General features: G+C 36.8%; 1 pseudogene; it reads left to right on the top strand.

Moving 5' to 3' along the window:
- The first annotated feature begins 1,538 nt into the window (after positions 1-1,538).
- On the top strand, positions 1,539-23,754 carry LOC122119859 (annotated as a pseudogene).
- The last annotated feature ends 987 nt before the right edge of the window (positions 23,755-24,741 follow it).

Raw genomic sequence — 24,741 nt, 5'->3', positions numbered from 1 at the left:
TTTTGCCAGCATCATTTGCTGAAGAGGCTGTTTTTCCTCCATCTTATGTTTGACTCCCTTATTAGAAATTAGGTGGCCATAAATCTGCGGGTTCATTTCTGGATCTTCAGTTCTATTCCATTGATGCTCAGGTCTGTTCTTGTACCAATACCAAGCTGTTTTGATTAGTATAGCTTTGTAATAAAGTTTGAAGTTTGGTATTGATATTTCTCCAGCACTATTCTTTCTGCTAAGTTTTGTTTTTGCTATTCAGGATCTTTTATTATTCCATATGAGTATTTGGATTGATTCTTCTATTTCATTGAAGAAAGAGGTTGGGATATTGATGGGTATTGCATTGATTTTTTTTTATATATCCTGGTAGTATTGCCATTTTCATGGTATTAATCCTCCCAATACAGAAGCATGGACCCTTAGCAAACTTCACCAAAAAAAAAAGAAAGAAAGAAAAGAACAGAACACATCTAAATAAACAGCATCATAGATGAGAACAGAATCATCACTACAGAAACTACCAAAATTTCCATAAGGAAATTCTTTATGGACCTTTACACTAAAAAATTCAAAAATCTGGACGAAATAGAATTTATAGCAAAAATTGATATACCCAAACTGAATCAAGAATATTTAAAACAACTAAATACATCCATATCAAGTAACAAAAAAAATAGAAACTGCAAAATGAGACCTCCCATCCAAGAAAAACCCAGGTCCAAATGGATTCATAACTGAATTTTATAGGGACTTCAAAAGAGAACTCGCTCCAATACTCCTGAGTTTCTTCAATAAAACCAGAAATGAAAACTGACTGTCAATCTCATTCTATCAAGTCAACATACCCTCATCCCAAAACCAAACAGGAATTCATCAAAGAAATAGAACTATAGACCCATTTCTTTGATGAACATTGATGCAAAACTTCTCAACAATATTCTGGCCAATGGATTCAACAACTCATCAAAAATCATTCCCTGTGATCTAACTGGATTCATTTCAAGGATGCAAAGCTGGCTCAATATATGCAAGCCAGATAATGTAATTTATTACACCAACAGGATCAAGGACAAGAACCACATGATCATCTCAATAAATACAGAAAAAAGCATCTGACAAGATACAATACACCATTATTATGAAAGCTGTGGAGAAACTAGGAATCCATGGAGCATTCCTCAATATAACAAAGGCTGTGTATAACAAACCTACAGCTAGCATTATACTTAATGGCGAAAAGCTAAAGCCATTTGCTCTAAATTCAGGAATGAGAAAAGGATGTCTGCTCTCTCCACTCCTCTTCATGTAGTATAGAATGCCTAGAGAAGATGCAAACATCAAGGAAATCCAAGTAGGAAAGTTGATGTAAAACTCTCCCTCTTTGCAGATGATATGATCCTGTATTTAACGAACCCCATAGATTCCACTCCCACGTTACTCGAACTGATTGGAAACTTTAGCAAAGTAGCAGTGCATAAAATTAACCCTCAAAAGTCAATGGATTTTCTGTATGCCAATAATGAGAAGAGTGAGCCGTAGGCGGTATGACCCTCACCGTAATTTGCTTTCACAGTGGCCTCTCTGAGTGGGGCATGCTCAGTGCAGCTCTGAAAAGCTTGACCTTTGACCTGTGCTTAAGGTTAGGGTCCCCCTCACAACCCATCCTTAGTGGAGGCAGCCTGGCCTGCCATCAGGAGAGGGAGTTACAGAGTAATTATTCTACTCTTCTTTTTACATACAGAAATGTTTATTTAAGAATATGAAATGGGATTTTCTTTCACAGATACTGATTATTTCCAATTAAATAAAAATACTTGATTTAAAAAAAAATAATGAGAAGACTGAGGCTGAAATCAAGAAAGGAACTGGTTTTGTAATGTTCACCCACAAATAAAATACCTAGAAATCAATTTAACAAAAGAGGTGAAGGACCTCTATGATGAAAACTTTTAAAATCTGAAAAGGGAAAGTAAAGCTGAATTAAAGAAACCTCCCATGCTCCTGGATTGGTAGGATTAACATCATGAAAATGGCAATACTGCCAAAGAACATCTACAATTTCAATGCAATAACCATAAATATCCCAACATCATTCTTTATGTTTAGTCTTTTGAGAACTCTCCATACTGCTTTCCAGACTGGTTGAACAAATTTACATTCCCACCAACAATGTCATGGCCATATCTTGCCAGCATTTGTTATTGTTATCTTTTGATAATGACCATTCTAACCAGGGTGAGTTGAAATGAACATGGTGTTTTGATTTACATTTTCTTTATGAAAGGGGATCATGAAAATTTTTTCATGTGTCTATTGGCCATTCTTATTTCTTCTAATAAGAAAACTCTAAGTCATTAGCTCATTTATTACTCGGTTTTTGTTTCTTTCACTACTAAGTATATTGTTTAGCTTTAAGTATATTTTGAAATCAAAGGATATTTTGATATGAAGCTGTTCTCTGATGGATACCTGTTTAAAAACTCTCAGAAGTGGGAGTGTTGGTGAATAGGGGAGCTCTATGTGGAGTCTTTTGAGGAATCTCCATACTGCTTTCCAAAGTGGTGAAACAAGTTTACACTCCAACCAACAATTCAGTAGGGTTCCTTTTTGGCCATCACCCCTCCAATATCTGTTGTTATTAGTTTTCTTGATTCTAGGAATTCTAACTGGGCTGAGGAGGAATCTCCAGAGAAGTTGAGCATTTCTTTTTTTATATAATTTTATTGTAAAAATACTGTACAGAGGGGTTACAGTTGCATGAGTAACATAATGAGTACATTTCTTGTTTTTTTTTTTATTTTTTGGGGGGGGGGGTTCCAGTCGTGGGGCTTGAACTCTGGGCCTGGGTGCTGTCCCTCAGCTCTTCAGCTCAAGGCTAGCACTCTACCACTTGAGCCATGGCACCACTTCCGGCTTTTTTTTCTTTTTGCTTATGTGGTGCTGAGGAATCGAACCCAGGGCCTCAGGCATGCAAGGCAAGCACTCTACCACTGAGCCACCTTCCCAGCCCCAATGAGTACATTTCTTATCGAGCATTCCTACCTTCTTCTTTGTTTTTCCCCTATGATCTCTTCGCTCCCTATTTTCCCAACTTCTCTCTCCCCATCCCCTGAAATTGTAAAATTCATCATCAACATAGTGTCTTATACATCTCATTTTTACAAAGGGTCATTCTGTAACCTTATTTCAGCATTTTGTTATTTCCCTTTCCCTCACCAAATTAGAAAAATGCATATACAATATTCAGGGGACCGGATTCAAATATACTGAAAATAGGAGTTATGCCATGGGAGAACATACAAAAAAAAACATGGTATATTATAAATACATTAAAAACAGCAAGAAAGAGAAAAACCACTTGTGTCTCAATCTTGGGGTTGATTTCTCTTAGCATCATATTTTTTTTATTGTGAAAATACCGTACAGAAGAGTTACAATTACATGGGCAAGATAATGAGTACATTTCTTATCAAGCATTGTTGCCTCCTCCTTTGTTCCCCCGCTACCCCCATACCCAACCCCCACACGAAAGTTGTAAAGTTCGTTTTTCCACATAACGACTTGTACATCTCATTGCTGCAATGGGTCCACATGTATCCCTATTTAAACTATTTTTTCCCTTCCCCTCCACAAATTATATCAACATCAAATACAGTGAAAGCAGGGGTTTTAGCATGGGGAGGGACATACAAAACAACAAAGAAATCATCTTTTAAATATGTTAGAAACAATCTCATGAATTCAAAAACATTTGAATACTTATCTTGGGGTTCACTTCACCTAACATCAACTTATCTGACCATTTCTGCTTGTCTCAGACATATACTAGTTATTGAAAATAAAGGAAACCATGAGACCTATGTTTCTTTGGGCCTAGCTTACTTCACTTGATATAATTTTTTCCAAGTCTTGCCATTTCCTAACAAATGGGGCAATATCATTCTTTCTGATGGAGGCATAGAATTCCATTGTGTATATACCACATTTTCTTGATCCAGTCATCTACTGAGGGGCATCTGGGTTGGTTCCATATCTTAGCTATGGTAAATAATGCTGCAATAAACATAGTTGTGCTGGTAGCCTTAGTATGGTCTTGATCATTTGGGTAAATGCCCAAAAATGGGATTGCTGGGTCGTAGGGGTGCTCTATGTGGAGTCTTTTGAGGAACCTCCATACTACTTTCCAAAGTGGTTGAACAAGTTTACACTCCCACCAGCAATGCAGTAAGGTTCCCTTTTGTCCACATCCACTCCAGCATCATCTTATATGGTCATATGTACATAGCTTTTAAACTTTTCTAATTGTCCTAAATGTATACTAGTTGTTGCAAATAAGGGAAGCCATGGGACGTATGTTTCTTTGGGCCTGGCTTACTTCACTTGCTATAATTTTTTCCAAGTCTTTCCATTTCCTAACAAATGGAGGTATAGAGGTATAGAATTGCATTGCATGTGTGTGTGTGTGTGCACACACACACACACGAGTGTACCACATTTCTTGATGCACTCATCTACTGAAGGCATCTGGGTTACTTCCGTAACAGCTATGGTAACTAATGCTGCAATAAACATAGTTGTGCTGGTAGTTCTGGTATGAACTTGTTTGTGATCGTTTGGGTAAATGCTCAAATGTGGGATTGCTGGGTCACAGAGGAGCTCTACATGTAGTCTTCTCAGAAACCTCCATACTGCTTTCCAAAGAGGTTGAACAAGTTTACATTCCCACCTACAGTCCAGTAGGGTTCCCTTTTGGCCAAATCCCCTCCAGGACCTGTTGTTATTATATTTCTTGATTATAGCCATTCTAACTGGCATGAGGTAGAATCTCAGTTTTTTTGATTTGCATTTCTTTTATGGCTAGAGAAGTTGAGCATTTCTTCGTGATTCTATTGGCTATTGTTATTTCCTCTTCAGAGAAGTTTCTTCTTACATCTTTAGCCCACTTATTTATTGAGCAGTTGTTTCTTTGAGGATTTGTTTTTGGAGGATTTAATTTTTTGAGTTCTAAGTATATTTTAGATACAGACCCTTGTCGATTGTATGGCTAGTGAAGACCACCTTCCAGTCCTTGGGCTTTCTATTGATCTTGCTGGCTATGTCCTTTGCCATGCAAATGCTCTGCAGCTTCATACAATCCCATTTGTCCAACCTTTCTTTGATTTGTTGTGTTTCTGGTTCTTTTTTATGGAAATTTAATCCTCTGCAGAGAATCCCTAGAGATTCTCCTATTCCTTCCTATATTGTTTTCAGGGTGTTTGCTTTGACTTCGAGGTCTTTGATCCATTTAATTTACTCTGGTACAGTGATATAAAATAATCTATCTTTATTTTGATACAGGTGTTTAACCAATTTTGCCAGCACCATTTACTGAAGAGGCTGACTTTCTTCCATTCTATTTTTTTAGCTCCCTTGTCGAAGATTAGCTGGGTACGTGTCTGTGGGTTCATTTCTGGGTCTTCAGTCCTATACCATTGGTCCTCAGGTTCCTTTGCCAGTACCAAGCTCTTTTGATTACTATGGCTTTGTAGTAGATTTGAAATTCAGTCTTCTTACTCTAGCACTGTTCTCTCTGCTAAAGATTGTTTTTACTCTTCGGGGTCTTTTATTGTTCCATATGAATTTTTGGATTGCCTCTTCTATTTCCTTGAGGAATGAGATTGGCATAGTGAAAGGTATGAAATTGAATTTATAGATAGCCTTTGGCAGTATTGCTATTTTCACCATGCTAAGTTTTCACCATGCATGGGAAGTTTTTCCACTTACTTAGTTCTGTTTTAATTTCCTTTTTCAGGTTTCTAAGATTTTCATCATAGAGGTCCTTTGTTTATTAAGTTAACTCTTAGTTATTTTATTTTTTGTGGGCTATTAAAAAAGGAGTTGCTTTGCTGATTTCAGCTGCCCTCTTCTCATTGATGGCAGACAGAAAAGCCAATGATTTTTGAGGGTTAATTTTATGCCCTGCTACTTCGTCAAAGTTTTAAATTAGTTTGAATAATTTGGGAGTGGACTCCATGGGATTCTTTAAATACATGATCATGTCAACTCCAGAGAGGGAGAGTTTAACTTCATCTTTCCATATTTGGATCCCCTTTATGTTTGCATCTTGTCTTATTGCCCTAGTAGGCATTCTAATACTAGGTTGAAGAGAAGTGGAGAGACTGGACATCCATGTCTCATTCCTGAGTTTAGAGGAAATGGCTTTAACATTTCATCATTAAGTATAATTTCATCGTAAGTATAAGGTTTGTTTTACACAACCTTTATTATATCGAGGAATGTTACATGGATTCCTAGTTTTTTCAGGGCCTTCATCGTAAAGGGGTGTTGGATCTTGTCAAATGCTTTTTCTGCAATTATTGAGATAATCATATGGTTCTTATCTTTACTCTTGTTGATGTGATGAATTATATTAATTGATTTTCATATATGAGCCAACTTTGAATTCCTGAAATGAATCCAGTTTGATCGTGGTGTATGAGTTTTTTGATGAGTTGTTGAAGTCAATCGGCCAAAAGTTGGTTGATAAGTTTTGCATTGATGTTCATCAAAAAACTGAATCTATAGTTCTCTTTCTTTGATGAGTCCCTGACTGGTTTTGGGATGAGGGTTAAGATGGCTTCATAGAGAGTTTAGTAATGAACTTTCACTTTCAGTTTCATTGAAGAGTTGGAAGAGTGTTGGTGTGAGTTCCTCTTTGAAGTCCTGGTAGAATTCAGTTGAAAATCCATCCAGTCCTGGGCTTTTCTTGTGTGAGAGGGCTCTTATTGCTCTATTTTGATGCTTGATATAGGTCTGTTAGGTTGGGTTAAATCATCTTGGTTTAGTTTTGGCATGTCGATATTTGCTAGAAAATTGTCCATTTCTTCCATTAGCATAAACGTTGGAGAAGTATTCCCTTACAATGTTCTGAACCTTGGTTTATTCTGTGGTGATGTTTCCATTCTTATTTCTGAGTTTGTTTATTTGGGTGTGTTCTCTTCTTTTTTCTGATAAGATTTGCTAAGGTTCTGTCAATTTTGTTATTTTTTTCAAAGAATCAACTCTTTGTTTTGTTGATTATATGGTTTTTTCTAGTCTAATTCATTTAATTCTGATTTAATTTTAATTATTTCTTTCCGTCTGCTGGATGTGGTTTATCTTGCTGCTCTTTTTCAAGGAGCTTCAGGTGTCTCATTAAATTGTTAGCTACAGATCTCTTCAATTTGTTGATGTAGGAACTCAGAGCTATAAACTTGCCTCTGAGTATTGCCTTTGCTGTGTCCCAGGGGTGCTGGTGATTTGTGTGTTCATTTTTGTTGAATATCCTGAATATTAGAATTTCCTCTCTAATCTCTTCCATGGACCACTGGTAGTTCAACAGTGTGTTGTTCAGCCTCCATGTGTTACAGCATTTTCTTTGGTGGCTTTTGCTGTTGAGTTCTAATTGTATTCCTTGTGGTCTGAGAGAATGCAGGGCATAATTTCAATGTTTCTGAATTTGGACAAATTATCTTTGTGACCTAAAATGAGGTCTATTTTGCACAATGTACCATTTCCTGCTGAGAAGAACGTGTATTCTGATGCTATTGGGTGAAATATTCGGTAGATATCTGTTAAGTCTAGATGATCTAGACTTTAGGTTTAGGTCTGAGGTTTCTCTGTTTAGTATTTGCTGAGTTGATCTATCCAGCGGGGATAATGGTGTGTTAAATTCCCCAGCAATTAATGTTTTTGGATCTGTGTGTGATTTTAGGGAAAGTAGTGTTTCTTGGGTAAATTTGTATGCTCCATTGTTTGGTGAATAGATATTTAGAATTATAGTATCCTCCTGAAGAAGAGATCCCTTAGATAGTATATAGTGACCTACTTTATCTCTTCTTGCTAATTTTAATTTAAAACCTACTTTATGTGATATTAGGATTGCAACTGCTGCCTGTTTATGGGGGACATTTGCTTGGTAGATTTTATTCCAGCCTTTCACTTTGAGAATATGTTTGTTTTTGTGGGCAAGGTGTGTCTCTTGAAGGAAGTAGATAAAAGGATCATCCTTTTTGATCCAACTAGACAATCTACATCATATAATTGGAGAGTTAAGTCCATTAATATTGAGAGTTAGGACTGAGAGGTGTTTGGTCATTCCTGCCCGGTTATCCACCTTCTTGGAGACTGTGCCAACTGGATCCTTTTTGTAATTCTTTGATACTCTCTTTGGGGGCTGTTTCTTGGTCTTTATTGTGCTCTTGTTGGTTTTCTATGTGTAGGACATCTTTAAGTATCTTTTGTACGCCTGGTTTGGTAGAGATAAATTGTTTCCATTTTTCTTCATTGTGGGTACAGTATTCATGGTTGATAGTTGTCTGTCTGTAGAATGTGGCATACATCATTCCAGTCTCTTCTTGCTTTCATTGTCTCTGCTGAGAAATCTGAAGGTATTCTGATTGGTTTCCTTTTATATGTGATTGATCTTTTCTCCCCTAAAGCTTTAAGGATCCTTTTCTTGGTCTCATCATACCCTGTGCAAATTACTATGTGATAGTGGGATGTCTTGCTCTGGTCTGGTCTATTTGGGATTTTAAAGGCCTCATGCATCTGAGTGGGCCTATCTTTTTGCAACTTTTGGAAGTTCTCTGCTAGGATCCTGTTAAATCAGTTTCCTAGACCTTTAACTTCTGTCTCTAGGCCCTCCTATACACCCATTAGCCTTAAATTAGGCCCTCTGATAGTGTCTTCTAACTATTGAATAGTTCTGTCATATTTCTTGGATTTTTCTTCAATACTTGTCTGTTCTTTCTCTATAATGTCTAGGCTGTATTCAATCCCAGAGATGTGATGTTCTGCATGGTCTAACCTACTGTAAAGACTTTTTACTTTGTGTTTTCTTTTCTTTCCTTCTAATTGTTCAGATTTGATGGTTTTAAATTCTTTGTTGGAGCTTTGTTTTAGATCGTGTATGGACTTCTTTACCTCCTTAATTTGGTTTTCAGTGTTCATTCTCCAATCTTTTATTTGATTCATTATACTTTCATTGCACTCCCTTTCCTTCTGTTGGGCTTCATTCAGCATTCCCTTTGTGGCTTCCATAGATTCCTCCAGCTTTCTTTTGTGGATTCCATGAATTCCTCTATTAATCTTTTTTTATTCTCATCCCGCTCATGCACTTCCTGCATTAATATTTTATTAGCTTCCCCATGCTCATGAAATTCCTGTATTAATTCTTTGGTTAGCCTCAACATGCTCACAAAGTTCCTGTGTTAATCTTTGGTTAGCCTCATCACGCTCACATGTTTCCCTATCACACTCTCATAAAGACCTTTGCAGGCTTTCAATCTTTCATTCAGCATGTTTACCAGTAGTGTTTGTAGAGCATTTTGGGAACTCTCCTCTGGATTATTCATTAACTGCCTTGTTGCCTGATTATCTTGAGTGGGAGTTGAGATACCTGGACTTGCCATTTTTTGTTTGTTTTTCTAACTTGTTCTGCCCATTTGCTTATGAAAGAAAAACTAATTCCATGCTAGAACTCTATTTTAAGGCAAGCATCATCCACAGTCCTGTAGTTGCACAGATTTTTTTTAACTCAGTCAAAGTAAGTACGGATACAATCTAGCTCAACATATATAATCTAGTTCAACAACAAACTATTCTGGATAAATGGTCTAAGAAAGTCAAAGGAATCAGCCGACCAGAAATTAATAGATTTAGGGAGAAAACTAAGATTCAAAGAATTTGAGGGGGGGGGGGGGGAATTAGTGATGAACCAAGAACTAAATTCAGAGAGGAAAAAGATAGAAAAAAGGAGGATAGAGATAAAGGAAAAAGGAAAAATAAAATAGTAAAAAATTAAAAATTAAACACCTAAAATTATATAAACAATACTAAAATTAAAGGAGTTAAGGCTGAGAGTTTGTAAATTGAGTATGCACACAATGAAGGATTAGGTCTAATAATCGAATACAGGTATATATCTGAGGATGAACAGAGCAGCAATTAAGTCACCCAACAGAACAAAAAACAAAACATAGAAAGACCGAAAGGCAAAGAGTAAAAAGAATTTAAAAAACTACGCATACCTAAAATAAAAATGATGAAAAAAAAAGAAAACAATTTAAAAAATTTAATTAGGTAGAACAAAGAGATCTTCGAGTTTATTGGGGGGGGGACAGGATCTTGTGTCTCCCCTGTGTCCATAACCAGTCTCTTGGTGGAGTCTCTGGTTTGCTTGTGGTGTTTGGTTTTCCTGTAGCTTGATTGGTTTCTTAAATCAGTTTTTTTGAGCAAGCAGAAAGAAGCTCTGCCTTACCTGGAACTCTATATCTCTTCTCCCAGGGTAGTTCAGTGGGAGGGAGATATGCTTTGAGTATCACAAAAGAGGTAGATGGCTGTTTCCTCTAGCTTGCAGTTGCTGTGATGAGGCTAGGCATAGGGTTGAGGCCTGACAGAAATCAGTAACTTTTCCATGAGGGGCTAGCTCCTGAGACATTCACACCGCTCAGCCTGGAACCATTCCCAGGATTTATGTTTACTGAGTTTCAATTAATTTTCTTTTACCCCTCTGGCCGCTGGGTCTGCTGTCTATGCTGAGGTAGGGCGGGGCAGCCTCTGGCTCTGTTTTCCCAGTGAAGAAAGTCACTCCTCCATGGATGGAGCTACCTCTGCCTGGGAAGGGCAACTTTTCAGTAAGTATAGCTGAGCCCCACAGGTCAGGTTCCTTTGACTTGTTGAATTTCTTCTTCCAAGGCCTAAGTTATGTGCTAGCTGCTCTAGCCAGGTCTTTGTCAGTATCAAAGATGGAGTATGCAGGTGGACCCATTGCAACAATGAGATGTACAAGACGTTATGTGGAGAGAGCAGAGAGATGGGAAGGGAAGGAAGAGAAGGGGAAACAAAGGAGGAGGCAACAATGCTTGATAATAAATGTACTCATTACCTTGCCCATGTAATTGTAACCCCTCTGTACAGCATTTTCACAATACAAAAAAAAAGATGGGTTTCTTCTCAGGTGGTGGGGGAGGAGCTACCTTTCCACTGCTGTTCTGTGAGGAGGAGTGGGGATGTCTTGGAGTACTCACTCCTTTCTCTTGGTTTCCAGGCCATCCATGGTCTGCGACTGTCTATGGTAATCAGGATGATTTCCGTTCCTTGTCAGTTCTTGCTGGTGGTAATGAGAATCTGCTCAAACACTGCCTGTGGTGCCTTGGTCCCGGGCTCTCTCTGTTGATAACACGGCTGTGGCAATGGACACCAATGAGCACCGAAACCGTCTCCTAAACCAAGGTGCCTGAATACTTCCTCTCTGTCCAAACTCTCTGCACTACGATGGCACTCTTGGTCTGACTTTCTAGCCTTGGACTTTTCACTAGAACACTAAAACTGGCATTTATGCAAGAACTTGCTTAGCCCCGAGCTTCTCCTCTGCCATCTTCCTCTGGAGTAAAGATCAGCACTTCTTCATGTGTCTATTGGCCGTTCTTATTTCCTCTTCAAAGAAGTCTCCCTTTAAGTCTTTAGCCCATTTATTAATTGGGCAGATGTTTCTTTGAGGATTTGTTGTTGGGAATTTTAATTTTTTGAGTTCTAAGTATATTTTAGATATGAGACCCATGTCTGTTGTCTGGCTAAGGAAGATCTCCTCCCAGTCCTTGTGCTTTCTATTGATCTTGTTAGCCTTGCCCTTTGCCATGCAGAAGCTCTGCAGTTTCGTGCAATCCCATTTACTCAACCTTTCTTTGATTTTCTGGGTTTCTGTTCTTTTTTAAGAAAGGTATGGCCTGTGCCAAGGAGCTCTAGAGTTTCTCCTACTCTGGCTGCAGTGTTTCAGGGTATCTGCTTTTACTTCAAGTTCTTTGATCTATTTGGAGTTGATTCTGGTGCAGGATGATATATAAGGATCTAGCTTTGGTTTTCTACAGGTGTTTCACCAAATTTGCCAGCACCATTACTGAAGAAGCTATCTTTCTTCTATTCTGTTTTTTAGGTCCCTTATCAAAAATTAAGTGGCTATAGATCTATAGGTTAATTTCTGGGTCTAATGATCATATTAAAGCTACCAGCACAGCTATGCTTATTACAGCATTATTCACCATAGCTAAGATATGTAGCCAACTCAGATGCCTGTCAGTACATGAATGGATCAAGAAAATATGATATATATATATATGCACACACAATGGAATTCTATGCCTCCATCAGAAAGAATGATACTGCACCATTTGTTTGGAAATGGAATGACTTGGAAAAAATTACATTAATTGAAGTAAACCAAGCCCAAAAACACATAGGTCCCATGGTTTCCCTTATTTACAATAACTAGAATATGTCTAAGATAATTTTACCAAAAAGCAGAAAAGGTCAAAAGCTACATACCTATGACCATATAAGATGATGCTAAGAGAAATGAACCCCAAGATAGGGGCAGAAGTGGTTTTATCTTTGTTGCTGTTGTTTTTAATGTATTATGTGATTTTTTGTTTCTTTTTATGTTCGTCCCCCATTGTTCAACTCCTGTTTTCAATGTACATACATTGTACATACAATGTACATACATTTTGTATGTATATTTTTTCTAATTTAGGGTGGGGAAGGGAAATAACAAATTGCTGAAACAAGGATACAGGTTGACCCATTGTAACAATGAGATGTACAAGACACTATGTTGAAAACAAGCTTTATAACTTGGCGGGGGGGGGGGGGGGCGAGGGGAGGGAGGAATTAGGAATGTGGGAAGGAAACAATGCTGAATTGGAAGTGTGCTCATTACCTTAGTCACATAAATGTAACCCCTGTACAGTATCTTTATAATAAAAGAATACATATTTTAAAAATTCACATTCTGTGATCTTTCTATTAAGCTTGTTGCTTATGTCCTTTGCAGGCAGAACCTTTTAGGTTTGATGTACACCAATTTATCAATTCTGCTTTTCTTTTATTCTGATTCCCCTATGCTTTCCTACAGAAGTTTCATGATTTCTGGCTTTACATTTAAGTCTTTGATGCATTTTGAATTGATGTTGGGACAAGAAGATGTGTGGTGGACAATTAGTTTCAGTTTTATGCACATGGATATCCAGTTTTGCCAACATCATTTTTTTTCAGCCCATAATATTGGCTCCATTATGTAAGATCAGATAGGTAGAGGTCTTTGTGTTCCTTTCTGGGTCTTCTATTCTGTTCCAGAGGAACAGAATATTCTGTTCTTCTGGAACAGAATAGACCATCTGGTCCACCATTTATCCAGTACCAACATGTTATCTTTAATGGCTCTGTAATAGAGTTTGAAATTTGGTAACATTATTCATGCAACACTGTTCTGAATGCTAAGTATTACTTTGGTGTTCATTGTTCTTTTTATTTTCCATAATTTTTTGATTGTTCACCTCTCTCTTGAAGAATTTTGTTGGGATTTCAATGGATATTGCACTGAATTTGTAAATTTGTTAATTTGTAAATTTGTAAATTGCTTTGGGCAGTATTGCGATTTCTCATAATGCTAATTCTTCCAATCCAGGAATACAACATATCGTTCCATCTGTTTAGGCCTTACTCCACTTCCTTTTTCAAATTTTTAAAGTTTTCACTATAGAGGTCATTCACTAATTGGATAATTCCCAGGTATTTTATATATTTTTGAGGCAATTGCAAATGAAGTTGTTTTATAATTTCAGCCTGATCTTCTTTCAACAGCATAAAGAATGGAAATTGATTTGGGGGGGCTGATTTCATACCTGGCTATTTTGCCAAAGTTCTAGACAAATGCTAAGACTTTTGGGAGGACATTTCCCCTTTAGTATAGTATAATGTCATCTTTCAAAAGGAATAATTTTATTTCTTGCTTCCCTATTTGGTTCCCTTAAATGTTTTTCTCTTGCCTACCACTCTTGCTAGAAATTCCAATACTATGATGAAGAGGAATGGAGAAAATGGATATCCTTGTCTTTTTACTGATTTTAGGGAAAATTTTTTACCTATTCACCACTGAGCATAATGATGGCTGTAGATTTGTCCTATATAGCCTTTAGTATATTGTGGAACGTTTCAAGGATTCTTAGGTTCTCCGAAGTTTTTATTACAAAGGAGTATTGGATCTTATCAAAGACTTTTTCACTGTTGATCAAGATGATCATGTGGTTTTTGCCCTTGCTTCTGTTGATGTGTTGTAATATGTTAACTGACTTACATATGTTAATCCAGATTTTCATCCCTGAAATAAATTCAGTTTGATCCTACTGTATGAATTTTCTCATCAGTGTTTGGATTCTATTTACCAATATTTTGTGGAGAACTGTCACATCAAGGTTCATTAAGGAGATAGATCTTTTTTAAATTTTAATTATGAAAATACTGTACAGAGGGGTTACAATTACATGGGCACCCATTGCAACAATGAGATGTACAAGTCGTTATGTTGAAAGGAGATAGATCTTAAGTTCCCTTTTCTCAATGCATCCTTATCTGGTTTGAGGATAAGTATAATACTTGCTTCATAGAATGAATAGTATTCCCTCAATTTCTATTTCATTGAAGAGTTTGAGAATAATTGATAATAACTGGTAAGTCTCCTTTATAGGTCTTTTATTCAATCTCCTTGTTTGTGATGGGTCTGTTTAGATATTTTATTTTATATATTTGGTTTTATTTTTTACTGTTACTGTAGAGTTGCTATTAGAGTTACATGAGCTAGGTGATCAATAATGAGGACAATTCTTTTTGAAGCATGTCTTCCCTTTCCATCCTGTCCTCATCCACAAATGGACAGTTCATTTTCCACGTAGTGTTTAGTATCACTTTTGTCCTTTTTCGTCCTTGTTCTGCCCTTTATGACCCCTCCCTTGCTCTTCCAAATACAAACAAGAGAAAAGGTAAGGAGAACAAGAGACAGAAACAACATCAAATATAAAAATGTCTTCTATTTCTTTGTTTTACAGTTCATTTCTTTGAGTTGGGGGGTATTTTTTTTTAAGTTATGAAGCCTTTGTCTGATAAATGAGGATTTTCTCCCATTTTGTGGGCTATTTATCTTGTTATCTATGTCCCTTCCTATGCAGAAACTCTTCACTTTGATACAATCCCATGTATATAATCTTTCTTTGATTTTTTGTCATTCTGGATCATTGTGTACAAAGTTTAGCCCCATTCCTAGAAGGCTTAGCATTTCCCCTACCCCTTCTTATAATATTTGCACACTATCTTGCCTTACATTGAGGTCTTTGAACCATTCAGAGATTATTCTGGTGCAAGGTGTTCTATGAGTATCTAGCTTCAGTTATCTGCATGTAAATATCCAATTTTGCCACCACCATTTGTGTAAAGCTATCTATCTTCCAAGCTGTGTTTTCAGCACCTTATCAAATATTAGGTGGCAGCAGTTAGGGAGACAGGAGTACAGCTATGTGTTATGGATCTGATTTCTATTCTAGTCTAAAGAATTTTCTCTTTATATGCATTTCACTTGTGAAAGTTTGATCGTAAGACAGATTTCTGTAGATGTCACAGTCAAAAATTTAATTATCCTTTCATCCTTATGTCTATTACTTTGTATTCTTCTCTACATTTGCTTTTTTAAATTACAGTCATCAACTTTTAACAAACCTTTTTCACACAATTTCATTCTTTCTTCTTTATTCCTACTTATCCATTATTCTTCAATATGTGTTTGTTCAATTAGATTTTCTTCTAGATCACTATTTTCTTCCTTTTAGAAGACTGCATGAATATGATAGGTTTTCGTTGTGATCATTTCACATATACCAACATTTTATATTAAAGTTAATCCTTTCATTAGTCTGTCCAACATGACTTCATTGTTTCTTTTTAAACAATGCCAGTTGATTTCATTACATTAATTTTTTAGACTATGCACACATGCACACGTGCTGCACCCACAAACACACACACACACACACACACACACACACACACACACACATGCACCATGATACACACAGACAGGACAGCGAGAGAAAAGAAAGAAATAAGGAAGAAAGAAAGAAAGAAAGAAAGAAAGAAAGAAAGAAAGAAAGAAAGAAAGAAAGAAAGAAAGAAAGAAAGAAGAAGAAGGAAGGAAGGAAGGAAGGAAGGAAGGAAGGAAGGAAGGAAGGAAGAAAGAAAAAACTTTGATGTTCTTTATTTTGCTCTATTGGTTCCTTTTCAGTTCTCAACCTAAATATATTGGAAAGACAGTAGTGATCAATGCATTTGACCATGGAGACCATGGAACTGAAAATTCAATGTAAAGCTTGCTTACAATTTGCTCCTCAACCCTCATGGATTGGGTTCCTTTCTCCATGATGATTTCCTTGTACTTGGATGCATCCCTTTTGCATAAAAAATAAAATTCCCTGCCCTGATATTTGAGCTCTTGTTCTAGTTTTTATTTCAGTAAGACCTGTTCAGCATATTGGATCTGTGAGCACACCTTGCTATAGAATTTTCCATCAATAACATTTTGCTTATGAAAGTTGCTCTTAAACTGAACATTTATTAGTTAGCTTGACATACCATATGAACACATAACAAAAACTAGATGATTTGAAACACAAGGTTTATTTTTTCACCCAGGTGTACTTAGTTGCCCTGAGATAAAGGCAACAGAATATTTCCTGTCTCATTAAAACCTAATCTAACAGACAATAGCTTTCTATTCTGGTGCATGTGGTAATGGAGAAAAGCAAGCTCTCTTCTGGTTTAAGTAAGTGTCTCAATCTCTTTCATGATATGCTCCTTTCATGTACTTACCTAATCCTATATACAGGCATGAGACAATATGACCTAACAGAGGGTAACGTTTTAACATATTCATTGGCAAAGAAACAAGGATTTACTGCACCAAAGTTGTAAGTTTTGAAATACTCCTCAATTTCTATGCTCATTATGCAGGTTTATCTTCAAGAATTATCAGTTTGTTTTGGCTTTGGCTTTTGCTATTGAAGAGATCAACAAAAACCCTGATCTTTTACATAACTTGACTCTAGGATTTGAAGTCTATGATATTCAATTCAGAACTTGGACCGTGTATAAGAATCCCTTCATTTGGCTCTTTGGGAAGTGCAAGGTTCCAAACTATTCCTGTATAAGAAACAGCAGGTCTATAGCAGTACTTACAGGACCATTAGGAATAACATCTGACCAAATTGGAACATTACTGGGACTCTACAGATTTCCACAGGTGAGAGTGGAGGTGTAGAAAGATGTAAAAATGTCAAATTTGATGTCATTTCAGGAGTTAGAAGAGAATGGTAGAAATGGACTGGATTTATGAAGCTATCAAATTTTGTGGTATCCAAGAGAAAGTACTCAATGATAGTGAGATATATAGATATAGATGTAGATAGTTCCACTGTTTGGAAGAGTTGGGGCACACAATGAGATAATTTATTGTTGCAAGCTTTAACGTTAATTTTCTGTAAATGAATCAGGAAATGGAAAACGACTTTGCAGTGTGAAGATATGTTGGGCTACTCCTGTAATTTAGACTATTTCAGAAACTTGTATCTGCAACTAACCAGCAACAAGCAGAAAGTGAATAAATGGCTCCAAGTGGTAGACCCATCAAGAGAGAAAAATCCACCAAAGTGCATGAGGACATGAGTTTGTGCCTCTATACTGGCTTGTAAATGCACATTCACACATAGAGACATGCAAGGTATTACGTGGAATGAAGTAAGTCAGGCTCAGATCAAGGAGGGACAAATGTGTTCCCTCATATGTGAAAGTCAGATCTGAAATATGAGCATGTAATATGAAATAAATATGGAATACACACATAGCCTCTTACATATATATACATGATCAATCTGAATAAAGTATGGTGTGTATATATATATACATATATATATATACATATATGCATGTGTGTGTGTGTGTGTGTAACTCCACGCTTTGATTTTTATGATCTACTCACAATACAAAAAAATAAACACCAGAGAGCTGAAGCATATCTTGTCTGAGAGGAGTAGGTTTTGAGGGAAAACATGAGAAGAATATAGAATGGATGGTTGGGAAAAACAACAGAATATTCAGTGTATATATGTGAACATAGAATTAGGAAGGTCAGGGAATGGATGGAGTTGATATAGATTGAAAGAATTGATGAAATTAGTGACAAAGATCAAGAGACATTCTACAAACAAATTGATGAGTTGTACAACTACTCAAAAACAAATTAAATTACTTTTTTCAAAAATTAAAATGAAACCTAATTCAACTGCTTCTTCACATACTTCAAGACTCAGATTTTGATGAATGGCAATCCTCTAATTCATGAAGCACCTGGTTTTCTGTCCCTTTAGCTTACCTTTGGGCCATTTGTTCATGCTCTGAATGACCATCACAAGTTTCCTGCTCTCTATCAGATGGCCCCAAAGGACACATCAATAGCCACAGCCATCGTCTCCTTACTGCTTCACTTCAGCTGGAGCTGGGTGGGACTGTTGAACTTACGAGATGAGAATGATTTGTGGGTTCTTGCTGAATTGAAAGAAGAGATGGCCAAGAACAGAATTTGTATAGCCTATGAGCTAGTTGTCTCAAGCCAATCAACATCATATATGTTAAAAGCCATGTCAGTTTATAATGAGATAAATAAATCTTCAGCAAATGTCCTCATCATACATGGTGATAATGATTCACTAATAGTTTTAATAATGGGCATTGAGCAACTTTTAATAAAAGGCAAAGTTTTCATCATGAACTCACAGTGGGAATTCACCATGAAAAGGAGATATTTCATGTTAGGCTCATCGCATGTTCTTCTTATTTTTTCACACCATCATGCAAATGTTTCTGGATTCACAGATTTTGTCAAGACAGTTAACCCTTCCAAATACCCAGAAGACATTTTTCTTGCTAGGCTGTGGTTTCTGTTGTTTAATTGCTCAGATGCTGAGTCTGACTGTGCTACATGGGACAACTGTCCTCACGACACCTCTTTGGATTGGTTGCCTGGGCATATTTTTGACATGAATATGTCTGAAAACAGCTACAATATATACAACTCTGTACATGCTGTAGCCCAGGCTCTCCATGAGATGCTTTTTCATCAAATAGAAGTTCAAACAATGGGAAATAGCAAAGGGACAGTGCCTTCCCATGCACAGGTAATTTAATCTATGTTGGATGGCATGCACCATGAGTAGAGGCACTTCCTGAAATATGTCTTATTCTACGAAATTAATATTTCAAATGATTTTTCCAAACCCAGAAATTTGTTTATATTTACATGTGAGGTACTCTGAACATGAGTTCATATACTCATAAGGAAAAAAGCCATATTATTAATAAGAATAAATGTGATTCTGTAAATTGTTTTTGTATTGCTGCTCCTGGGGCTTGAATTCAGGGTGTGGGTGCTGTTCCTGGATTTCTTTGTGCTCAAGGATAGTGCTTTACCACATGAGGCACACTATTACTTCTGTCTTTTCTGAGTAGTTTATTGGAGACAACTCTCATAGACTTTAAGCCCAGTCTGGATTTGAACTATGATCCTCAAATCTCAGTCTCCTGAGTACCTTGGGATTACATCCAAGAGCACCTATCAAGTAGCTTATGAATGTGTTTAGTTACAAATAACCTCAACATCTCTCAGCTAATGACTTGAAAACTGTAAATTCAGCCTTTCCCTATACATTTCATTATTAATAGCAAACTGTGACTTGCTGAACAGAATTTTCCATATTTTTCATATGTGACCTAAACTCATTCAACTTTGGAAATAAAAATCTAGCAAGCTCAAACTATACACATTCATTTTAAAAAGTGCTTATAGTAAACTGTAACAAGGCAATTGAGAGTCATTCATGACTATGTCATATTGGTTTCTCTTGCACAAATACTTGTACTCCTTTTATGAGTGACCAGGATTCAGAAAGATTATTTTTATTCCTCCATAGATTTTTTTGTAGATACTTCAATAGTTGATGGTGCTATTCTTTAATTCAGAATAAGGGATAAAAGGCAGTCAGGAGCTTTACTTAATTCAAATTTTCTATCATACCTTTGGGACGTACTTCACCATAACATGATGTATCTCTTCAGCTGCTCCATTTTCTGAAGAACGTCGAGTTTTACAATCCTGTTGGAGATCAAATGATTTTGGATGAGAAAAGGAAATTGGAACCAGAGTATGACATTCTGAATATTTGGAATTTTCCAGAAGGTCTTGGACTTGAGGTGAAAGTAGGAAAGTTTTCTCCATATGCTCTCCATGGTAATGAACTGTCTTTATCTGAAGATATGGTAGAGTGGGCCATAGAAACTACAGAGGTGGGTTGAATCTAATGCTAATAATTTTAAGGACAAAAAAATAAGCAAAATCACCCTTTAAATTTATAACTGGCTGAGTGCCAACAACTTACTCTCATAGTTACTCAGACAGATAAGATCTGAATGTTATGCTTAAAAGTAATCCCAACCAGGACAGTCCTTGAGAATATTATCTCCAATTAACCACCAAAAATCTGGAAGTTGAGCTGTGACTCAAGTAGTGGAATGATAACTTTGAGCAAAACATGCTTAAGGCCAGTACCTACACCTTGGGTTATGGCCCAGCATCAGAACTAAATATATTAAATGTGTTCTTAGTTCTTGATTCAGAATACTGTCATAATTTATAAGTAGTAGTTTTCTAAGAGGTTTCCTACAGAGTGATAAAGTAGTTGACAAATAATGTAGTGGGAAGCTTTATTGTGTTCCCTTATGTAGAGATATCATTCAATGGTTAGTTGACCTGCTATTTAAGCATCTCTGCTGAAAAGAATCATTGAAGGCTACTGTATCAGGATTCATTCTTCATAGCCACCAGAAACATAATGGTGGGCCTATAAAATAGAAGTCTCAGTCATAGTGGCCCACACCTGTAGTCCTAGATACTCTGGAGGCTGAGATCTGAGAATTGGGGTTCAAAGCCAAACCAGGCAGGAAAGTCCATGAGACTCTTATCTCCAAATAACTATCAGAAAACTCTGTGGCTCAAGTGGTAGAGTGCTAGTCTTGAGCTGAAGAGCTGAGGGACAGTGCCCTAGCCAAGTTCAAGTCCCACAACTGACAAAAAAGAGAGAAAGTTCCATAAGGTTATAAACTGGGACTTACTTCTTCAACATAGGTTCCACCCTTTTAAAGATCCCATACTGTTGTGTAGTTCAACAAGCTAGAAATCAAGCTTGTAGCACATAATTCCTTAGGAATCTGGGATATGGAACTGATAACACAATTCAATTTATCATCTGCTCTTAGCTACATTGAAACATTATACTTAATAGTTTGATTCTTTAAAACAATGGACTTAACGGAGCATGTATCAGTTTGAGAAGCAAGTAATTGTGCAAATAATTATAAATTTATGTATAAGATATACCTTTATATATTTGATTATATTATGGTCTCTCTCTTCAGAAAGTACCACATAATTTAAGAATAAAAAAGTCATTCATAAAGACTACAATTATTTTATCAGCAATACAGTACATTCTTCTCTCTATACAATATTAAATAAAATTTTAATTAATGGAAAAAATAGACTTTTTAGAGTGTTAACTATGTAAATTTGAAGAGTTACTGACAGACCAGATTTTCCTCAGACTCCTCGCTCTGTCTGCAGTGAGACTTGTGGTCCTGGATTCAGGAAATCTCCTCAGGAGGGAAAGGCTACCTGTTGCTTTGATTGCACGCCTTGCCCAGGGAATGAGATTGCTAATGTGTCAGGTAAGTCCATGACTTACAATGAAACTTTTCATCTTTCCTGTTTTCCTCAGCCAACCAAATCAATGCAAAACTTGTACATTATAATGACAGAGCCCATTTGGCTTCTCTCTGTTAATAAATTTTTTGAATAGAGATAAAGGTGGACCCATTGCAACAATGAAATGTACAATGCTATGTCCAAAAATGAACTTTACAACATTGGCTGGGGGTGGGGGAGATGGAAAGGCAGGGATAGTAAGGGGAAACAAAGGAGGAGGCAACAATGCTTGATAAGAAACGTTCTCATTACTTTGCTCATGTAATTGTAACCTCTCTGTACGGTATTTTCACAATAAAAAACCGTATTAATAAAAATATAGATAGATAAAAATAATAATAATTTAATTTTGACATGTAATATTGCTAGCTGAAATGTGATAGATCATGGCCTTGAATTACATATTTTGGTAATATTTTTCACTGTATTGCAGGCAAAATTATCTGTGGAAATCCTTCTTGTAACTTAGGGCTAATGTAAGTGTAAACTCCTATAAGAAAGTAAACACAAGTCTTATTAGGACTGTGCTTAATTTTACATTTTGTTCACACAGAAACATAGATCATGCACATCTTTATTTCTCTCTGCCCAGAACTGTTTGTGACAGAAAACAAGTATTCAGAAAGGTGGATTCACTTTAAGAAGTGAGCATGACTATTGAGGATCCAAGAGTGTTTTCTCTGTTCCTTCTGCTTCCCAGATGAGGTGGAGAGAAAATTCAAGGGTTGAATTCAAGGAAATGCAACAGGGATAAAATTAATGTTTTACAATACATGTAGGAAAGAGTAAGCTCTATTATTTACAACTTTTAATTGGATTGCAAAACAGGGTACAGTTCTATTAATAAGTGTTAGCACAAAGTGTAGGAAATTGTTGATAGGAGATAAGGCTGCCCCAAATGGCACATAATCAACACATGTGATAACCAATGAAGGAAAAAAAGAACTTGAAGAAAAATGCCAGAATAAAGAAGAATATGATAATGGGAGGAGGTTATGGTTTAGAAAAGAAATAAAAGTGTGTTTAGGATACTTAAAAATAGCATGTTACAATTACATCTAATGGAACAATTTCCTAATTTCTTTGAAGTAAAAGAAGTTCAAATGAGAACTAATGGTAACTTACACTCATTACCAGAGATGGACCAGTGTGTGAAATGTGCAGATCATCAGTATGCCAACACACAGAGAAATCAGTGCCTCCGGAGAGATCCAAGTTTCCTGGCTTTTGACGATCCCTTGGGCATGGCTCTGGCCTGCATGGCTCTCTGCTTCTCTATGCTAAGTGCTTTTGTTTTGGGGATATTTGTGAAACACCAAGACACTCCCATTGTCAAGGCCAATAACCGGACTCTTAGCTATATCTTGCTCATCTCCCTCAACTTCTGTTTCCTCTGTTCCTTGCTCTTTCTTGGACGTCCCAACACAATCACGTGCATCCTGCAGCAAATCACATTCGGAGTTCTCTTCACTGTGGCTATTTCCACAGTGTTGGCCAAAACAGTGACTGTGGTCCTGGCCTTCAAGGCCATTTCTCCAGGGAGAAGCATGAGGTGACTGATGATATCAGGAGCTCCTAACCTCATCATCCCCATCTGCACTACCATCCAGGTGACCCTTTGTGGACTCTGGCTGGGAACCTCTCCTCCCTTTGTGGACAGAGATACACACTCTGAACATGGCCACATCATCATCCTGTGCAACAAGGGCTCCCTCACTGCTTTCTACTGTGTCCTGGGATACCTGGGCACCCTGGCCCTGGCCAGTTTCACCCTGGCTTTTCTGGCCAGGAACCTGCCTGACACTTTCAATGAAGCCAAGTTCCTGACCTTCAGCATGCTGGTGTTCTGCAGTGTGTGGCTCACCTTCCTGCCTGTCTACCACAGTGCCAAGGGGAAGGTCATGGTGGCAGTGGAAGTTTTCTCAATCTTGGCCTCTACTGCAGGACTCCTAGGCTGCATTTTTGCCCCAAAATGTTACAACATTTTGTTAATGCCCAGTAGAAATTGTCTTCATGGCTTCAGGGATAAAAGACATAGTAGGAGAAATTAGCTTTCTTATAATTAGACTCCTATATTTATTAGTATACAGAAGGTCTGATCTAAAGCTAGAGTAATTTTCCACTATTTTGTTAGTTTGCATTGTAGAATTTTTACTTCAGTGAATAAGTGCCTTTTGTTCCATATCTTAGCTATGGTGAATAATGCCAACCCAGATGTCCCTCAGTAGATGATTGGATCACAAAAATGTGAGATATAAATGTATTCTATGCCTCAACCAGAAAGAATGACACCACCCCCATTTTTTAGGAAATGGATAGACTTGCAAAAACTTATATTAAGTGAAGTTAGTCAGGCCCAAAGAAACATAGGTCCCATGGTTTCCCTTATTTGCAGTAATTAGTATACATCTAAGATAATCTTACCAGACAAGTAAAAAAGCTCAAAAGCCGTGCATATATAACCATATAACATGATGTTAAGTGAAATGAACACCATTATAGGAACATCAGTGTTTTCTTCTTCGTTGCTGTTGTTTTTAATGTACTTATAATGTACTTTGTGATTTTTTTGTTTCTTTTGTATATTTTCTCCCCATGGTATAACCTTTATTTTTACTGTATTTGATTCCAGTACCCTGCATCTTATATATACTTTTTTTCTAATTTTGGGGGAGGAAGGGAAATAACAAAATGCTGAAACAATGATACAGGTTGACCCATAGTAACAATGAGATGCATGAGACATTATGTTGAAAATGAACTTTACAACTTCGGTGGGGGATGGAGGAATTGAGATGGTGGGGAGGGAAGGTATGGTAGGGGAAAAACAAAGGAGGAAGTAACAATGCTCGATAGAAAATGAACTCATTACCTTACTCATAACTCAAATATTTTCTGTACAGTATCTTTACAGTAAAAATATATATTAAAAAAGAGTTTTTGCTCATTTTCTAGATGTGATAGTCACAAATGTTTGTGATCACCACATAAATTTGAATTTTTCTTGTATGCTTTATGTACCCACATATTGTATGTAC

This window comes from Dipodomys spectabilis, unplaced genomic scaffold, assembly GCF_019054845.1.
Source record: "Dipodomys spectabilis isolate Male_0828 unplaced genomic scaffold, ASM1905484v1 ptg000173l, whole genome shotgun sequence".
NCBI classification, from domain to species: domain Eukaryota; kingdom Metazoa; phylum Chordata; class Mammalia; order Rodentia; family Heteromyidae; genus Dipodomys; species Dipodomys spectabilis.
This window is presented reverse-complemented; position numbering and strand designations above follow the sequence as displayed.